At 44.2% G+C, this 15,329-nt stretch overlaps 1 protein-coding gene across 5 annotated transcripts in view; it reads left to right on the top strand.

The window, feature by feature from the left end:
• Positions 1–15,329, top strand: part of RALGDS (ral guanine nucleotide dissociation stimulator) — a 93,305-nt gene that overhangs the window by 56,349 nt on the left and 21,627 nt on the right. The gene's annotated exons all lie outside the window — the stretch shown is intronic.

The raw sequence follows: 15,329 nt of genomic DNA, 5'->3' as shown, positions 1-15,329 counted from the left end.
AGTGTTATCTACACTGACCTGCAGCAACTCTCCTTGTTTTCAGACAGGGGGCATTCCCAGCTCTACCTGGGATTGAACCTCGTAACTTTGCCACTGAGCTCTGGTTGATTCCTTGCACAGTTGCCTGGAACATCATGTGCAGAGAGTCATGATTAGAAGTGAAGAGGAGCCAACAGGGTCCTCTCAAGCTTATAAGCTGGCTAATGTGTAAATGTGCTGATAAGGCCTGTACTTTTCCCCTTTTCAGAATGATAGTGCCGGGATCACTTTTTTTAACAACTAAAGCATAGTTATGAACAAAGTTGGTGCTCAAAATCTGGCCTTGAGCTTGCCACCTCACTTTGTCTTGTGATACCAAAACTGAACTTAAGTCATCCCCAAAAGACATGACACATAAGGAAAAATGGGTAGGGAGGGAAAAGAAAAATGTGAACTTAGGCACCAGTTCTTTAAAGTTACAGTTCTTATTAAAACCATGTAGCCTAACATATTTTAACTGTTTTGAATTCTGAATTTTACTTTGTTGTAACCTGCCCTGGGGTCTGCTGGTGACGTGTGGGCGCTTTAATAAATTAAAACGAACTGAAATTTTCAGGGTGCATAGGAGGCTGAGCATCTTTTAAAAGTAATTGCCCTCAGGTATGTTGATGGAGAGCTCCTTTTGGTGGGTTTCATTTCTTTCGTGCTATGCCATTGCTTACCCTCTTGAACGGGCCTTTAAAACTGAACCTGACCAAGCTCCCTTAAAAATCCAGTTTTATTTTCCTCCAGTTTGCACCTGCAGGGAGGAGATTTAGCTCCTAATCCCTCTCTTCACTCAATGACTCATTTGATGTAAGATCACACGACTGCTTTTTAAAAAATAATAATCTGGTTTTTAAAAGGCCCTTCAGCTGCTGAATTTTCGCCCACCAAAATGAGAAGGGATGAAAGCATTGTGGGGGGATGTTTGGTTTCTTGTATACATCCGTGTGTGTGCATTTGTGGTTGTTGTAAAGTGTGGGGACAGGTCCAAATCAGCCTGCTGATATCACTCATAACATCATCTGATGGTGTAGGAGGGCAGAGTTAAATCCTGCATGTGGCTATCTCCCTGCTGGGAACTGGGGTGCACAGCAAAAGCAGGATTAAACCTAACTGCTCATCAACTGATGGGCAAGGGTTGAATCCTGTTCAGTTCAGCAGGATTGCATGCAGACCCCTTCCAGATGCAGAAAGGGGGTTGCATTGGAAACGCTGCTAAAGCTAGGGGGGAACCCCTTTGTTTTAGCAATGTTTTGTGAGGTGCTTTGAGACCCTAAGGTTCAGCAATGGCACATCCAGGTAAAACTGGGAGAGATACTCCCTGTCTGAAACCATGGAGAGCCACTGCCAGCCTGTGTAGACAATACTGAGATTGATGGACCCAGTGGTCTGCCTTGGAATAAGGCAGATTCCTGTAGGGAAGGAGAGGTCAAGTTTAGCAGAAGGTGAATGGCAGATCGTGGCTCCCACAGGATCCCTTCCCAACCCCGAAACGCGTCTTGAAAGAAGTGATCTATTGTGGTGCAATAGTTTCTCCAGTTAGCTACTGTGCTCAGGGCCCCCCAAAACATTGGTCCGTCCCCCCGCCAGCTCATCACACCCTTGGATGAGCGAGGCAGCTCCATTGCATTTGCAACTGACCTCTCAAATATGCTAGCTGACCCCCCCCCCCTTTATGCTGCCTTCTAAGCTAAAACATTTTAATAGGCCTTTTGGACTCTTCTTTCTTGGCTCCGAGGGCAGGAAGGAAGGCAGAACTGAAAGAATTTCCTGCTCCTATTTTGTTTAAAAATATGAAAGCCTTTTATGACAATACCCCCCGCTTACCTTTCTGTAACTTATTGCAAATAATGTGAATAACCAGCTTTACCGTATTTTCTTGTCACGGTAACAACATCACATGCCAGCCTTGATCTGGTTTGGTTTAGCTTTTATGTGTTTGTTCCAAGAAGTTCTATTTTGCTATATAGATAAAGTTCAATAAAAATCCACTGTCTGTCTTTCTTTCTCTTTCCCTCTGAAGGCTATTAGCTGGGGGGGGGGGGCTGCCAAGATGGAACCATGTATAATTCCGCAGCGTTTTGCCCCCACACTCTCTTCTTGCATGTGCAACCAGCGTTTGCCCATAATTCTGGGTCTAGCTGGGGCTCCTTAATGGATATGCAGGTGATTTTCCAGGGACCTCCCCCTCATTTGCCAAGTCCTTTGGTGCTTATTGTGGCTTTTGTGCTAGAATTGATATGCTGCTGCTGTTGAAAGATAAATGGTGACTGCTTGTTACCAAAACCCACCACAAACACAAAGAATAGCATCTTCCTTGCATGCAGTAGGGCCCCGGGTCTGATCCCTGGCATCTCCAGGTACGGCTGGGAGACATCCCTACCTGAGACCCAGGGAAGATTGCTCCTCAAACTACAAAGGCCTGGAGCAAGAGCAGCAAACCAAACCTTGGAGAAATGAACTTTGTTTGATAGTCTTGGGGAACAACAACTCATGGTTTCTGTATCAAGGCTAGACTGTAGTTTGTATGGAAAAATGTGGGTGATTTTCTTTTTCATTTTTGTCAACACTGCAGGCTTGTTCCTGTTTTGAAAAAGGAAACTTAGCAAATAGTTCTTTTTCTCTTTTCTCTTTAAATTTCTGTCCGAGAGAAAACAGACTGTTTTTTGTAAATTGAGTACACATTGTGTGGGTATTTTTGAAGCTATAAATTGAGTCATGTCACAGCTTATGTAAGAGCTGCTGCTGCTCGCTGAAGTTTTCTGTCTCTGTGTTGAGTGAAAACTGAATCAGAGCTGAAGGAATTAGGGATGTGTGTATATCTTCCTATATACATAGAAATGTATGGTGTTGTCACGCTTTGCAGCGTGGGGAATAGCAAGCAGGCCCAGATGAACTATTCAGTGGGAGGAGGGATTTGTGAATTTGCAGCCCAGGAGGATTTTAAATGTGTGGGTTTTTTTAATGGCTTTTCGATGGCTCCAATCATTGTTACAGTTGGCATCACTAACTCCCTGCACAGAGTGATGTGTCATCCTAAAAATATTGTCGCCGTAGTAACAGTCACTGCAGCCTGCAGCCACAGAGTAACAGCGGATGAAAGGTGCTAATCACAGTGATGGAAGCTTGATGGAACGTGCGACTCATCCAAGATGGCTAAGCCTTCTTTTCGGGGGATTTTTCCCCTCAGTGTCAAGGTGTTAGGAAAACAGAAGCAATACACACACAGTCTCGCAGGGGTAGTTCTGTCTCAATCCAAACAGGTGTGCATGTGTGATTTGAATCTTCCCTCCTGGAGAAAGCTAGCCCTCTTGGTATGTATCTTTGAAACTACTAGCTTTCCACATGCAGGGAGGTTTCGACACACAGAGAAAACTGCTCTCAAAGGAGCAGTTTTCACTCCACCCCTTCCACATGTGTGTCTAAAACAGTACAGTGGTACCTCGGGTTACATACGCTTCAGGTTACATATGTTTCAGGCTACAGACTCCGCTAAACCAGAAATATTGCTTCAGGTTAAGAACTTTGCTTCAGGATGAGAACAGAAATTGTGCTTCGGTGGCGCAGCAGCAGCAGGAGGCCCCATTAGCTAAAGTGGTGCTTCAGGTTAAGAACAGTTTCAGGTTAAGTACGGACCTACGGAACGAATTAAGTACTTAACCCGAGGTACCACTGTACACATACACCTTTTACATTTCATTTGGCCTGTATCGACTTCAGGATGGAAGGAACAAACCTAACTGCAGCAATATTTCTGTCTGGGTTGCTCCTCCACTTAAAAATAGCCTCCCTAAGCACCTCTGTTGCCTGCAGGGTAATAATATTTCATTATTTGTTTTTGGTGACTAATGGGCACTTAAGCAGAGCTCCAGCAAGGCCCACAATTGTCCCATTAATAGCTTGCTTTCAATACACTGAGATTCTGGACAGAATCCACTTTAAAACTGCAGCTACCGCACCTGTATTACCTAGCCCCATTCCAAGCTCTCAACATCAGCCATGGAGCCAAAATCAATGGTGGTAATTTATACGGCCCCATCAAAGTACAGGTGCATTGGAAAAATCTGGATATCTTTGCATTGTAGATCTAAGCGTTTAAGTCAGACTTCAAAATGTCTTCTAAACTCTAAAAATCTGTGATAATCCTTTTGTGAGTTTCTGGTTTTGGAAGCAGAATTCTCTTAAGTCGTGTTCACTTAGAGAAGAGGGGGAACCTCGGCCCTGGGGACCAATATATCTGGCCTTCAAGATTCTCTCCAGAGCACGTCTCTTCCTTGGCCTTGTCTAACACCCTCTTTTAATGGCTTTAGCCTTGGTGGGATATGTCCTTGTTCTAATCATGCAGCTGGCTTGCCTGGATGCAGAATAGAGGGGGGTGTGTGTTCACTATTTTTGCTCTCCCCGCATCTGCCTCTGGCCTTGCGCACCACTGGTACATGTCCCCCAGAATGTTGCCCAGAAGAGAATGTGGCCCTAGGGTTGAAAAAGGCTCCCGCATCCTTGACATACACACCCACAGCCTTCTGAAACGCATGGCCTGTCAGCTGAGACGTGTTGCCCTCTCTTTGTGAAATGGGCCTTGTGCTCAACATGCAAAGAGATTTGTGTGGTTTATGCTGTTCACACCTAGCAAAACCCTCCCATGGTGAACTTCTCGCCTCTTCTCCTCCCCATTGAAGCTCTCCGAGATAGACTGGGCAGCCACAAAGTGGCTAATGCCTTTTTTGCTAAAAACACTCTTGTCCTTCTGCTGCACTGTGAAAAATTGAGGGAATCCTTGGCTGAGGCAGAAGAGACTTTAACTGGGCCAAGACTTTTGATCTTCCACCTGATGTTTTCTATGTATTTAAAAAAAGATTTTATTTTTATTTTTATTTTTAGAATGGACACTGTTTTCTCCAGCAGTGGTGAATGCAAACTGTCAAGGGGCTGAATTCAGAGTGATCCTGAAGTCCTCTTAAAGTTAACATGCCACCTGTTGGTTGTGACTAACTTACCATATAGGAAGTGCTAGGAGGTGGCTAAATGGGTAGAGTACCGTATTTTTCGCCCTATAGGACGCACTTTCCCCCCTCCAAAAATGAAGGGGAAATGTGGGTGCGTCCTATGGGGCGAATGCAGGCTTTCACTGAAGCCTGGAGAGCGAGAGGGGTTGGTGCGCACCGACCCCTCTCGCTCTCCAGGCTTCAGGAGAGCCCCAGCGCCAGCCCCACAAGGTCAGGGGACAGAGGGAGGCGGAACGCCGCCATCCCACTGTCTCCCGAAGTGGTTTGGAGGCTGATGGCGGGGAGAAGAGCGCTTCTCCCCACTGCCTGCCCCAAAAGCTCCAGGGACAGCGGGGAGACGCAGTGCGTCTCCCCGCTGTCCCTGGACCTGATCTGAAGGTGGGAGACGGGGAGAAGAGTGCTTCTCCCCGCTGCCTGCCCCACAAGCGCCTGGGGGGGAAATAAATTTTTTCCCTTTATTTCCCCCCAAAAAAACTTGATGCGTCCTATGGGCCGGTGCGTCCTATGGGGCGAAAAATATGGTAATTTACCCTGTTAATTTGGAGCCTGACACCCATCCCCTAAGTGATGTCCCTGAGGGCATGGCGTCAATAATATAAGCATCATAAAGCAAATTCTGGTCATCTTACCTCTAAAAAAAAAAGGATATAGAATTGGAAAGGTTTCAGAAAAGGACAACAAAAATAATCAAGAGGATGGCGCAACTCCCTTATAAGGAGAGGTTGCAGCGTTTGGGATTTTTTAGTTTATAGAAAAGGTGACCAAAAGGTTACACGTAGGAAGTTTATAGAATTGCATGTGGTATGGAGAAAGTAGATAGAGAAAAGTTTCTCTTCTCTTACGACATTAGAACTCGTGGGCATCCAAGGAATATGAATATTGGAAGAGTCAGAAGAGATAAAAGAAAGGAGTTCTTCATGCAGCACATTGTTAAACTGTGGAACTCACTCCCACAGGAGGCATCGATGGCCACCAACATGGAAGGCTTTAAAAGAGGATTAGACAAATTCATGGAGGAGAGGGCTATTGATTGCCATTGCCCATGATGTCTGTGTTGTGGCTCCATGGTTGGAGGTGATAATGCTTCTGAATAGCAGTTGCTGGAGGTACAGGAAGGGAGAATGTGATTATTGTGCTCAGATTCTGTTTGTGGGCTTCCTGTTGGGGCATCCAGGAGGTCACTGTGAGAAAATGATGCTGGACCAGATGGGCCATTAGCCTGATCCAGAAATCTCTTCTTACGTTCTCAAGTGCGTAGGATCACCATTACGAAAATGAGCAGGATCCCTCACCCTTGCTAGCACAAAACCATCACAAGGCAACAATAAGGGCAGCAAATAGTTCCTTTATGGGCAGTCCCAGATCAGAAATGTTATCTCAGAATTGCAACTCAATGGAAAGCTGCCCCAAATCTTACATTGGACTCTTGGTGCCGCTGACTCTGAAATAGAGCTTATAATGGAGAAAATTAGACATAATTTGAGGTTTTGACAAGGACTAGAACCTCCAAGCACTTCCTATACCATTAGACAGCGGAAGGATCATTTTCAAGATGGCCTTCGTCATCAGCCAGGCGAATCTGGAACTACACTTGATAATCCAATAGCACTACTATTCTTTATATGCGGATAACATGCATCATCACTTTTTTTCTCTCATGACTTGGATGTTGTTATTTTAACCCCATGCCAGTTTTATAGTTTTGTTTTTCATCTTTTAATTTTCATCCATAGCTATAACTTCTATTTGTTTTATGTAAGTTATAAAATGACTTAAGGGGGGGGGTCTTTACCCAGAAATATTATCTCAGGTGCCAAGCTGAGACTTCCAGCTGTTCCTGTTCCTGCTTTGTTTTGATTTCCCCATTTCTGGGAAGGAATCAAAGAACAAATGTGCTCAGCAAAAGAGCTTTTGCTTGGAACAAGCTCCCAGAAAAGAAGAGGAAAAACCCCAAGGCAAGCAATGAGTTTTGCCAGTATTGCGTGATGCTTGGCTTTCTTATTTTTCTATTGCTCTGTTCATTAACTTCCGTTTCCCCCTCCCTCCCTCTCTCTCTCTATATATGAATGGGCTGTGCAAATTTTGCAAAAGGGGAAGGAAACGGAGTGAGCACTTTTTCCATTCTGGGGCTTTTCCTCGCAGCCGGGGACCTCGTGAGGTTGAGCCCTGCATCATAACTGCCGAGTCAACTTTCCATTCTTGCTTTCGAGTTCCTTGATAACGGCCTTTGCCAACTAAGCATTTGCCACTTCAGAGTGACTTTATTAATAAGAACCGCCTTTTTAATTTCAATTTTTGCAACTCTATCAAGAAAAGGAAGAAGCGTTGTCAGTGGACACGTGACAATAAAAAAATACCTAGTTGATTCTGATTTATGCGTGTAAGTTAACACAGGCAGTCTGTATGCCCAGATAGGTGTCTAAATGAGATTGACAGTTCTGTGTTCAAATGTACAAAGGGCCACAGGATCTTCATAGCTCTAATAGGTGGTGGGTGTTTATCCTTCCAAACTTTAAATAGCTGTGATCCTGCGCATTGCAGGGGGGTTGGACTAGATTATTCTAAATATAAGTCTCTTTGCAACCAATGGGGTTCATAGAACTTTATAATTGGAAAGGAGCCCCTGTAGTCCAACCCCCTACAATGTACGAATCCCAACTAAAGCATCCATGACAGATGGCCATCCAACTTCTGCTTAAAAACCTCCATTGAAGGAGAACCCAGAACCCCCAAGGGAGGTTCCACTGTCAAACAGCTCTTACTGCCAGAAAGTTCTTCCTGATGTTTAGTCGGAATCTCTTTTCTTGTAACTTAAAGCCATAGATTCGAGTCCTACCCTCCAGGGCAGGAGAAAACAAGCGTGCTCCATCTTCCATGTGACAGCTCTTGATATCTGATGGTGACTATCATATCTCCTCTCAGTCTCCTCTTTTCTAGGCAAACAGACCCAACTGTTCTCCATAAGGCTTGGTTTCCAGACCCTTGATCATCTTGGTCACCCTCCTCTGCAAACATTCCTGCTTGTCAATATCCTTAAATTGAGGTGCCCAGAACATAGTACCAGGTTTGGTCTGAGCAAGGCAGAATCGAGTGGTACTATTACTTCGCTTGATCAGGACACTAGACGCCTAGAATAGTATTTGCTCTTTTTGCTGCTGCTGCATCACACTGTTGACTCAGGTTAGCTTGTGGTCCACCAAGACCCCATAGATCCTTCTCTCATGTGCTGCTTCAAGGCAGGTGTCCCTCCCCCCATCCAGGTGTCATGGGGTCCACTTTCATTGTCCATCTGTTGGTCTTCACACCACACGTATAATTTAAGAATGCTTGATCAGAAAGAAGATACCACAGGACACAGGGACTAATTGCCAGGGCTGTTGTTGAGATAGGAACATAATAAGCTGTCCTCTACTGAGCATTGGTATCCATGTAACTCAGTGTTGTCTACACTGTCTGGCAGCAGCTCTCCTGGGTTTCAGGCAGCAGGCTCTCTCAGCCCTAACTGGAGATGCTGGGGATTGAACCTGGGACCATCTGCATATAAAAAACAGACACTCCACTTTAAGTCAAAATGGAGACAGCGACTTATTGGGGAGCATGTTCCTGTCTCAGACCTCTGGAGTGCACTGTATTGTGAAGTCATGGGTGATTTGAATCTATAAGTTTTGGAATGCAGTCAGTTTAGACCAATGTGATTTGTTTACACAGTGTGGCTATACAGGAAGCTTATTCAGATTTTGTTCTGGAACATGTAAAACCATTCAGAGATATTCAAGCTGTATCACAAAACCTTAGTTGTCTTTTCCCCCTCTACAGTCTGTATTGGAGAGAGGGAGGGAGAGGGTCAATAAACACAATGAGCTTCCCTTAGTGACGACTTCATTTTGGTAACTGGGACCTGACCCAAAGGGACTGGCATTTGTCCAGAGGGTGGGGCCTGGCTTGTTGATTCAGCTTGACACCCACCCACCCACCCCAGATGTCTGATCACGTGTCTGTTTGTTTTTCCCTTTCCTGAACATACAAAGGCAGATTGCTGATCTGAGTTAGAAAAACAAGAGGCAAGATGGTCTAAGGGTTAGAGCAGAGCTTTCCAAACTGTGTGTCACGACATGTTAGTGTTTTGGCTTCAGTGTGTAGGTGTGTCACATAAATGCTCCCCATGCTCCTCCCGGGGCTAGAAAGGGATTAGTTTCAACCTCCGGTTTGCTAGTAAAACTGAATTACTGTGTCACAAAATGATGCATGTCTAAAAAGTATGCCACCAACATGAAAAGTTTGGAAAGCTCTGGGTTAGAGGTTCAGACCTGGATGTGGGAAAGCCGGGTTCAGATCTGCCCTGCTTAGCTGTGAAGTTCACTGAGTGACCTTGGACTGGTTACCACCTCTCTCTCTCTCTCTCTCTCTCTCTCTCTCTCTCTCTCTCTCACACACACACACACACACACACACACACACACTAACCTACCTCACAGTGTTTTTGTGGGGGTAGAAATGAAGAACCATGGATGCCACCTGACTCTGTTTAGAGGAAAGGTGGGATACAAATGGAATACAGTGGTACCTCGAGTTATAGACACTTCAAGTTACAGACGCTTCAAGTTACAGACTCCGCTAACCTAGAAATAGTATCTCAGGTTAAGAACTTTGCTTCAGGATGAGAACAGAAATTGTGCAGTGGCTGCACAGCGGCAGTGAGAGGCCCCATTAGCTAAAGTGGTACCGCAGGTTAAGAACAATTTCAGGTTAAGAATGGACCTCCAGAACGAATTAAGTTCTTAACCCGAGGTACCACTGTAATAAACTAGAAGTCCCCCATGACGGTTTTTGAAGCCAGCAAGAATTCCCTTTCGTCTCCTTCATGTCTGTGTCCCATGGAGATTTACGGCCTCCATGATGGACATTCACACACAGTTGGTGAAATGAGGGTTGCACAAGCAGCCTGCAAGTGTCTTCCTTCCTTCCTTCCTTCCTTCCTTCCTTCCTTCCTTCCTTCCTTCCTTCCTTGTATTTACAGACCACCTTTCTTTCAAGGAGCTCAAAGTGGTGCACATAGTTCTCCTCCTCTTCATTTAATCCTTATAATAACCCTGTGAGGTTGGTCAGCCTGAGAGTGAGTGACTGGCCCAAGGTGAGCTGCCTGGCCGAGTGGGGATTTGAACCCTGGTTTCCAGGTCCTAGTCACACACACTAGCCACTGTACCAAACTGTTGATGCCAGTGAGGAACCCGTGAGATGCTCTGATTTATTGTACCTGCAGCCTTGAGATATTGGCTTATGCTGGGCACTTTTACCACCCATGACAGCAGGCAAATCCTGGGTTTCTGATGTCAAGAGGGGGAAATGATTGAGGCAAGAGCAGGTTTCATTTTCAGGAGTAAAAGATGATGTGATGAGTTGAGAGAGTTTGAGAGAGATAGAGACCATTTCCCATCTGCCAACTCATTTGCGTTCTGCAGCTTGTGAGTCAGATTTTGTGTGGTCTCTTGTTTTTCTCGGTTACTCATACTGTATTCCAAATCTTCAGTTCACTCCTCCAGATTTCCACATCAATTTGCGGTATTATTTTTAAAAGTCCTCATTAAAACCCAGCAGCGTTTTTATGAAAATCACTTCTACTGTACACATTTTTGTATGCAATTTTCTTCTGAATACAGGCAATTTTGCAAAGCTTCATTTCTTTTCTTCTTCTTCTTCTTCTTCTTCTTCTTCTTCTTCTTCTTCTTCTTGCATTTATATTCCACAACTCCCCCCCCCGCCACCGCCCCCAGGAGCGCAAGGTGGTTTATACAGTTCTTCACATCTCCATTTTACCCTCACAACAACTTTGTGAGATAGGTTAGGCTCATAGTGATTAACTGGCCCAAGGTCATAGGATCATAGAATTGTAACCCTGAGAATAATCATTCAAGTCCAACTCCCTGCAATGCAGGAATATGCAGCTGTCCCATATGGGGATCAAACTTGCAACCTTGGTGTTATCAGCACCACACTCTAGGCATAGGAGACCTTCGGCCCTCCAGATGTTTTGGACTGCAATTCCCATCATCCCTGACATCTGGTCCTATTAGCTAAGGATTGTGGGAGTTGTAGGCCAAAACAACTGGAGGGCTGAAGGTTGCCTATGCCTGCTCTAACCAACTGGGCTATAGTCACCCAATGAAATTCATGGCTGAGTGGGAATTTCAATCCTGGCCTCCTAGGTCCTAGTCTGGCATGCTAACCACACTCTTGGGGTTTTTTAAATCAGGCTTTACATTTCAATTTTTACCTGTTTGGGATTTGTCATTAAGTATCTTTGACTTTTTAAATATATATAAAGTGACTCCGCAAACGCTGCTGTGTTTCTATCATATTGTCATTTGATAAGAGGATATGGTCTGGACCCGGCTCAAGCTGACACCTGCTTTTGTGCCTTCTCTAGAGGATAAGGGTTTTGTTATTGTTTTTTGTTTGCCTTAAAAGAAAGGTTTCTGTGTTTTCTGTCTTGGCTTTCTAGGAAACTGCCCACCATTCCCGTGGTTTTGGCTTCCTTCAACCTTCCTCCTCCTCCTCTGTCAAACAGCGCTCAGGGAACAGTTTTGTAACTTTCCCTGCTGTGGAGCTGATTGTTTTGCCACAGATGCATACACAGTTCCTCCTCACAAGGTTTCCACCCCTCTTGTCAAGGGGTCATTTTTACTTCACCACTACCACCTTCCAGGACCTAGTTGAGCTCATATAGCCCTTTCCTGCCCAAGGCATGAATGTTTATGTTGTTTGAGAGATGCTGGCATCTGGGGCACTTCTGAGCATGGGCAGAGTTCCTCCCTTAGGGAAACATTTGCTTACTCCCACCTCTAAAAACATGAGGGTGGAGTGTGCAAACACTGAGTTCATTATTAGGGAACAAACATTTTTTAGTAATTAAGTGGCCCTGTGGGGTCTTTCCCACTCTTAAGGCTGTAGCTCAGTGGTACAGCATCAGCTTTGCAAACTTTTCATGTTGGGTTCAGGTAGGTAGCCGTGTTGGTCTGTTTTAGTTGGGCAGGGGGGAATGTCCAGTAGCACTTTAGAGACCAACTAAGTTTGTTCTGGGTATAAGCTTTCTTGTGCATGCACACTTCTTCAGATTCTTCAGTATCTGAAGAAGTGTGCACGCACACAAAAGCTTATACCGAGAACAAACCTGGCCTCTAAGGTGCTACTGGACATTTTTTTATTTTTCATGTTGGGGACACACTTTTTAGACATGCTTCATTTCACAACACAGCAATTCAGTTTTACTAGCAAACTGGAGGATAAACTAACCCCTTTTCAGCCCTGGGGGTAGCGCAGGGAGCGTTCCCGCAACACACCTACACGCTGCAGCCAACACACTTAACATGTCGTGACACACAGTTTGGAAAGCTCTGCTGTAGAGAGCCACTGCCAGTCAATACTGAGGTGGACCAGGTGGTCTGAGTCGGTTGAAGGCAGTTTCCAATTTCCCACTCCCCAAAATCGCATCATCTATAAACTGGAGAAATAACACTGGAAAAGTCCATGAGCACATACTTTCCCAGTTTTATGTTCTGTTGAGGCATGCATGTAAATCATGCAGGAGGAGGGAAAGAATGGAGCATCCTGGAAGAGGGTGCGCTGGCTGGCTGGCACCCTGAACATGAGCTCTCAATGCTGCAACTATTTGTTGCATATTCCACTTCTGTGCTGTGATTTCTTCTTCTTCTAAATTTACAAAAACTAAGCATAACACTTAAGTTTGTACGAATACATCAAATATAAAGACAGAGTGGGAGTGACAGTTTGATTACATTTAATAATATTCATATAAGAAAGGATATTGTTTGATATATTTGACATAACCATTAAGATATTTATTCAAAAAGTTTGCTGATTATCTGTTAAGCGCGAGGTTTTATAGTGGAAAGAGAACAAATTTCTTATTGTGGGGGGAGTCATATAGTTCTCATAATAAACAGCTATAACTATATGTCTATAAACAAAGCACTGAAAAAATATAACAATCTTATCATTCCACTAATTTATAAATAAAGTCACTTTTTCCAGTGCACTTAATATCTCATGTGTTATGTAAACTTTGTAAGATGTGCAGCTTCCTGTTGTTGTTGTTGTCGTTGTTGTCATTTAAAAATGCCATTTGATTGTTTTCCAGTGATTTTGCAGTGATTTTTGCAGGCATAAACTTGTGGTGATTGGTAAACTTAGATCAAGTTTTAGATTACTTTCTTAATAACAATAGCAAGCTCTGATGCCGAATTGTGACAGTTCTGTTTCCAAAATGGAGCAAGGAAGAAATATGAGGAAGGTGTGTGGCATGCTCTGGGGAAATCTCAAGGCTTGCAGAAGTACAATAACATACCTTGAGGGAAACCCCCTCACACACAAAAACAGCCCAATGAGAACTGAGCATTCTCGGTAACCACAAAATGCTGTTTGTCCGAGGGGAAGGGGACACTGAGAAAATTGAGTGGTGAGTAAAGGTAGAACAAAGTATCCAGGAAAAGAGCATGGTTGATTAGTTAGAAATCTATCTGAACAGAAACAATTCACACAGCAACAGTTTATTGTAACCCTTGCTTTTGTGACATGTAACCCCAACCCCTGTTAAGTGGCAGTACACCATTCGCAACCAGCTTCCACAAATGAAAAGCCTCTGTGCGATACTTCTTTGCAGCCTGGCATATTGAGAACATGCGAATGAATTTTTTATTTTTGTTGTTGTTGTTGTTTAGTCGTTTAGTCGTGTCCGACTCTTCGTGACCCCATGGACCAGAGCATGCCAGGCACTTCTGTCCTCCACTGCCTCCCGCAGTTTGATCAAACTCATGCTAGTAGCTTCAAGAACACCATCCAACCATCTCATTCTCTGTCGTCCCCTTCTCCTTGTGCCCTCCATCTTTCCCAACATCAGGGTCTTTTCCAGGGAGTCCTCTCTTCTCATGAGGTGGCCAAAGTATTGGAGCCTCAGCTTCACGATCTGTCCTTCCAGTGAGCACTCAGGGCTGATTTCCTTCAGAATGGAGAGGTTTGATCTTCTTGCAGTCCATGGGACTCTCAAGAGTCTCCTCCAGCACCATAATTCAAAAGCATCAATTCTTCGGCGATCAGCCTTCTTTATGGTCCAGCTCTCACTTCCATACATCACTACTGGGAAAACCATGGCTTTTACTATACGGACCTTTGTTGGCAAGGTGATGTCTCTGCTTTTTAAGATGTTGTCTAGGTTTGCCATCGCCTTTCTCCCAAGGAGCAGGCGTCTTTTAATTTCGTGACTGCTGTCACCATCTGCACTGATCATGGAGCCCAAGAAAGTAAAATCTCTCACTGCCTCCATTTCTTCCCCATCTATTTGCCAGGAGGTGATGGGCCCATTTTTTTAATTGTAATGAAATTTATACACTGCTTGATGGTTAAAAAAAAAAAATCATCATCATCACTGAAACAGTTTACCAGAAAAAGATAGAACAATAAAATTACCAATTAGCAACAAAAATGTAAGACCTCTCTTGGTATGCCCCACGGAGGACCTTAAGGTCCATATATAGCAACACCCTAGAGGTCCTGGGCCCTAAGGAAGTTAGATTGGCTTCAACCAGAGCCAGGGCCTTTTCAACTCTGGCTCCGGCCTGGTGGAACGCTCTGTCTCTTGAGACCAGGGCCCTGCGGGACCTGATCTCTTTCCACAGGGCCTGTAAGACAGAGTTGTTCCACCTGGCCTTTGGCTTGGAGCCAATTTGATTCCCTCCCCCTTTTTATTTTTTCCTTTCTCCTATGATGAGATTGCTCCCTAATTGTTTTAATATTGTATCTTAATCTTTTAAATTGTATTTTAATCAACTTGTTTTTATTATTGGTTGTTAGCCACCCTGAGCCCGGTCTTGGCTGGGGAGGGTGGGGTATAAAAAATTATTATTATTATTATTATTATTATTATTACTTCTTAAACATTAAAATAGCAATAACCTAAAACAGTATCCGAAGAAGTGTGTATACACACGAAAGCTCATACCTGGAAAGCTTTTACTTAGTTCGTCTTTAAGGTGCTACTGGAACATCTTTCAATATATATATTTTTTATCTCTCATCATTGTTATTTACTAAAAACAGATTGAAACTTGTTTATGCTTCCTAAATATGTGGATAGGCTCATCTAAACAAAGGTGTTTTAAGCAGGTGCCAGAAAGAGTACAGTGAAGGCACTTGCCTGATGTCAATAGGCAGCGAGTTCCAAAGTGTATTCCCCCCCCCCAGTGCATGAACTCAGACACTTATCTGTTAAAAGGGCATTTAGTGGTG

The sequence above is a fragment of the Podarcis vaucheri genome, assembly GCF_965113315.1.
Source record: "Podarcis vaucheri genome assembly, chromosome: Z".
Classification (NCBI taxonomy): domain Eukaryota; kingdom Metazoa; phylum Chordata; class Lepidosauria; order Squamata; family Lacertidae; genus Podarcis; species Podarcis vaucheri.
This window is presented reverse-complemented; position numbering and strand designations above follow the sequence as displayed.